We start from the raw sequence: 5460 nt of genomic DNA, 5'->3' as shown, positions 1-5460 counted from the left end.
TTCTGCTAAAGGGGGTGAGAGTTGGAGGATTTGTTTGGCCACTTCTTACAGCACTGGAGGCCACATCTGATGGCTCCTTAGTTTCTTTATAGAATGTGGGTACCACCTGTTGTCCTTGGGGCTTTAGCTGAAATCCTGAAAAAATAAGAAAAAATCCCATTCAATATCTTGCCATACAAAAATATATACTAGTAAGCAAGATTTTAGAAATGCAAACATATTGTTCCAACTTGAGAGCTTCTCTGCTAGTCTCATCTACTATCAATCACTTCTTATTCTCTCTAAGAGTTTCATCTTCTTGGCTTGGTTAGAACTGGTCAGGGCTTTTGATTTGATCAAAAATCCCTAACTTTGAGCCTGCTGATTGCCATGAACTTTCCCGCGGTGCAAGCCAGCTCCAGTGCTCAGCATGTGTGTTAGTCCATCAGTGCAGTCTCTCACTTCCTTCTTATAAAGGAGAAAATGTCTTTCTGCAGCATGAGGCTAAAGAAAAACTAGAAAATAAGAGGGGGGGGGGGGGGGGGGATAAGGCAGCCAAGTGTGATCATTATTATTTAATCATAAAGAATGGTTTTCTTCCTCAAAGCAGAGAGTTTTCTTCATATTATTATACATCCCACCACTGTAGGGATGCTGAGTGTCTTCAGGGAGCAGTTTCCATTCTGAGCATCATCACTGATTTATTATAAACTAGATCACCTCTAAGGTCCCTTCTAACACTAGAACTATGCAACTTCATGTGCTCTGGTTTTACCGGGTGTTTTAGAAAGTTCCTAACCCATCTTCAATACTTCTCCAGATTTATAAGAAACTTTGATCCTCCTGTCATGCATCTTGTTCAAGCAAAGGTTTTTGAAGATCTGTGTCAGGGCATCTCGACTGAGTAAGAGCTCAGATTTGGACACATGTCTGTTGAATTACACAGCTTCCACTGGAGGTCCTAGGTACACTCTACACAGACAAATGCTTTCAATATCACAGGATGCTCTGGACATTTCCATCGCTGTCTGGGCACATGGCTGATTTGCATGTGGCCTTGGAGGCTCAGGAAGAGACACTTGAGCCTAATTACCACTGACTGGTAGGTATGTCTGTTAAGCCTGGTGGGCCTACTGAAGTTCAAGGAAAAATGTTTCTCCTCTAGAAAAACCATGTCAGATGAAGGATGTTTGCAGGACAGGCTAGAATTAGAAGATGGGACAGGAGGAAGCAGAGATTCAGGGAACAGTGTGAGGTTGTCCTGGAATCCGCTTCGGCCCCATCTTCCCCCAGGAACATGTATGCTCTGAGGAGGGCAGAATCCTTACAGGCCCAGGCCATTCTGCCGGAACCTGCCCTCTTCCAAGGGGATGTAAGCCTGAGAGAACCATGTCGAGAGGAGTCCTAGACCTTCATTTCTACCTTCCTCTGCCACCTCCAGGAGAGCTGGACTCTAGAGTCTCCAAAAGGAGAGAAAAAGTGAGAACCACAGAAATACAGAGATAGTAGAAATAGCCAAGAGTTTCAAGTGGCTGAGAAAGCAGCCACTAGGGATCTGAGCAGAGTTTCAGCAGTACTGGGACTGGGGATGGGTGGCCACAGCCCCACTGAGCAGGAGGGCACAGAGGAGCCACGGGTGGAGCTCAGATGACAAAACCGGCCTCTCTGCTGGGCGGACTCCTAGATATGCACAAAGTTGGGGTGAGCTGAGGTCCTGGCATTTGCTAAGTGGAGGACGGAAGATCTAGGAAACTAGAGACCAGTGGTGTTCTTACTGCAACATGAGATGGGCGGGGGACACCCCGGGGACATTCACAAAACTCCTGTTTTAATAGAATCTGGAACAGTGTCTAAAAGATTCACTGTGTGTGTGTGTGTGTGTGTGTGTGTGTGTGTGTTCTATGATAATTAATACCCGGCCAAAACTCATTGAACATTCAGCCTCCACCATTAGCCACCTTGGAGTTATACCAATATTTCACATTGAACTTTTGAAAGCTGAACCTTTGAAAATTCATTTAAGTGCGATTTAACCAATATTTATTCAGCAATTATTTTTGAGTACTATTGTTATCAATCCTCATTTTATAGGTAAGAAAACTGAGGTTGGTAAAGATCAAGTGGATCCCTCGGGACCACACTGCTAGTGAGTGACAAAGGAGGGATTCAAACCCAGGTATCTGTAGCTGACTCCAAAGAAAACGCTCTTAGCTGCTATACAAAGAACTTGACATGAATAATAGCAAAAATTGAAGATGACAACCTGAAATGGCAATGTTGGTGTCTATCCCTTCTTTTATTGTGTGAATTAAAGTGTTAAATAGCATGCTGATGGAGCTCAAGTCTCAAAACCTGCTTTGCAACCTCAGGGTTGAGCTTGTGAAAAAATAAAAAGATGTGCAGCTAATTTCTGATGAAAGGAAAAAAGGTGTCTCTCCCGTCCATATCACTTAGATGCCGCTTGTTCAATCTCCACGTCTACCCTTTGTGAGCCAGTCTTTTGGATTTGAAAACAAGCTCCAAATTCAAACGAAGCAGAACTAAACCCCCCTGCTCTGAGAAGCGAGAAGAGTCCTGATAACAGGTGGCCTGCAGGGAGCATTGGTAGGCCTGGAGGGAGAAACCCCTGGGTTTCACAGCCCAGTGAATGCTTGCTCTGTGGGCTGCCTGATGACACAGATAACACCCAGTGCAATAAAAAACAAGGGTACAAGCTGAAGCTTTAACCTGTGAATTCACAAAGGAAACAAATTACATCTCTTTGGAGGGAGGTGGGTGAACAGGGCAGGGCATTTGAGGCTGAATCTGAGCTGAAGGGAGGAGTTGAGTGGTTAAATCTTGTAAGTAGGGGAGAAACGCCAATTGAAGTGAGAAGGAGCTGAAGAGCACCCAGGTTCACCGGGAATACCTGCCAATCTCACCAATTATGCATATGGAAAACAGACTTTTACAACATGGCAATGAAAGACAACCCAAGCTCTCCTGGGAGCCTCAGGATTCCTCCAGAAAGCTGATGATTTTTACCCCACGGAGAAATAAGACTGTCGATGGGGGAAACCAGTTGTTGTTTTTTTCTTTTTTCCCCATTATGGAGGCGTGTCGGGACTGTTGCAAAATCAATGAGGAAGCGGGAGGATATGCTCATTACAGTTGAACAACCTCGGAGCCCAAGGAGGGAAGGAGCTGGAGAGACAGGGTCAGGGCATGGGGGTGGGAAGCTGAATGGGCCAGATGGGCAGGTCACACTGTGGACAAAGAGCCCTCCCCTTCCCCCGCTGGGCCACCGCCCTGACCTCCAAACAAACACCCAGGGCACAAATTTGTTCCCCCTTATCAGCTGCTCAGCTCAGCAGCTGCTGCCACAGATTTCTGTTTCCGCGTCTTGCCTTTTTCTAACAGTTGCCTTTTTGTCTAACTTTTGTGTGAGGAGGGAGGAGGCCGAGGGGGCCAGGAGCAGAGAGGGGGAGGATGGCTTGGTGGCTGCTGGAAGACTGAGTGCTTGAATAGAGTGCTACAAGAGGGGCAGAAAATAGATTTTTTAAAAAAATCTCTGGGAAATCCAGAGGCCTACAAAACATACAAGAAGCGCCGGTTATTCATTCTCTCTCCGGTCACTCTGATCACGGGCATTTTCCTCTTGGAATTCCTGTTGCAAGGCGGAAGCGGGGCATGTATGAAATGGATTATAAATTATTGGTGTCTAAGCCCGCCATGAAAATAAGGGCTGGCCCGTAGGCCAGGCCAGGAAGGGACGCGCGCCTGCGGAGGATTAGTGCAGAACTAAATGAGAATCAGGCAGGAAGTCTGATGAGAAAGTAATGCAATAGGTTGTATCCTTATTTCTGGAAGCAATTATGTTTGGTACAACAATTACACGAGTAGAGGCCTGAGTGAGTTTCTAAACAGATTTCAAAGTGTTTGTGTGACAGCAGTACGCAGGGATAACTGAGTGTGGTGGCCACCTCTAATGAGAAATGTGGTTACTTCAAAGATATGCTTTTGTTGTTCGAAATGGGTATTAAAAAATTATGGCAACGCAACAGAAGAATAGAGAAATAGAAAGACATGCAGTAATAAAATGAGAAACATGTTTGTTTTTTGCTACCCAACACAATTTCTGTTTCATTTCTCTTTGTGGCATTTTCAGAACTCCAGAGAACAGTTTATTCCCACTTAATGGGACGGGGGTGGATGGCAGAGAAGTGGGAAGAGGGATAAGAAGAGAAAGAAAATCTGTTACCCTGGAAACAGCTCCAAAGGAAGGGGGTCAGAGGGACCGAATGCAAAGGCTCTGTGGCCCCACTGGCTCCTGCACATCCTTTTCTAACTCAGGCCCCTCTGTGCCACTGTGTCCTTCCCTCGTCGGGAGCATCAAATTCAGTTCAGTGGCACTTACTGCACACAGCCCTGTGCTCGGGGCCAGGTAGGATGCAAGGCTGTGAGTCACAATGAGGATGATGATGGCAGATCAGATAACACTGAGTGTTTGGTGCTCACCCTGCACCAGCCCTGGCTTAGCCCTTCCCAGGGGTAAGGCCTCTGGAGCGGCTTGAAATCCCAGCCCACTTCAGATGAGTTATTTAACTTCTCCACGTTTTGATTCCTCATCTGCAAAATGGGGATAATAATAGTACCAACCTATCAGGCGGGATCCAGTCAAGAAAACCAGGCCATCCCTGACCGGTTTGGCTCAGTGGATAGAGCATCAGCCTGCAAACTCAAGGGTCCCAGGTTCGATTCTGGTGAAGGGCATGTACGTTGGTTTCGGGCACATCCCCAGTAGGGAGTGTGTAGGAGGCAGCTGATCAATGTTTCTCTCTCATCGATGTTTCTAACTCTCTATCCCTCTCCCTTCCTCTCTGTAAAAAATCAATAAAATATATTAGAAAAGAAAAAGAAAACTAGGCCACATTAGGTATAGTTCAACAAAAAGAATGTAATAGGAAGAACTGGCTCAGTAGGTGCAAGGGGGCTGAATGAGAAGGGAGTGCTAAGGCAACCTCAGGTAGTGGCGTAGGAAGCAGCTCCCATCTCTCAGGCTGGAGGAACAAAGGGAAGAGGCTGGGACCATCAGAAGCTGGACACATGGAGGAAGAGACCCACTGCTAAGTTTTCAGGGCCTGATGAGGCTGGTTCTGGAATGTAGGAAGCTGGGACCAGAGGCTGATGGTGGGCAAAGGGCTGTGACTGGGTCCTGAGAATGCTGAAAGGAAATAATAGCAAGCCAACAGAAAGGAGAGAATGCCCTCTCTCCAGCCTTCAATCTCCCTCTAGTACCCCCTATTGGCAGAAATTAACAGGAAACCTGCTTGGGAAGAACTAGTTTGCAGAGTCCAAGCTCCAGCCATAAACCAGAGAATCGGAAGGTATATCTGGAGCTGAGAGAAATAGCTTACTAACCAGCCCAGTATTTCATAAAAATGTTATGAGATTGAGTTAATATCTATAACCCCCTAGAATAGTGCCTGCCATGTAGTAAGT

This window comes from Myotis yumanensis, unplaced genomic scaffold (assembly GCF_028538775.1).
Source record: "Myotis yumanensis isolate MYYU_CA2020_CCGP unplaced genomic scaffold, mMyoYum1.0.hap1 SCAF_10, whole genome shotgun sequence".
In the NCBI taxonomy this organism is placed as follows: Eukaryota; Metazoa; Chordata; class Mammalia; order Chiroptera; family Vespertilionidae; genus Myotis; species Myotis yumanensis.
Note: the sequence above shows the minus strand (reverse complement) of the source record.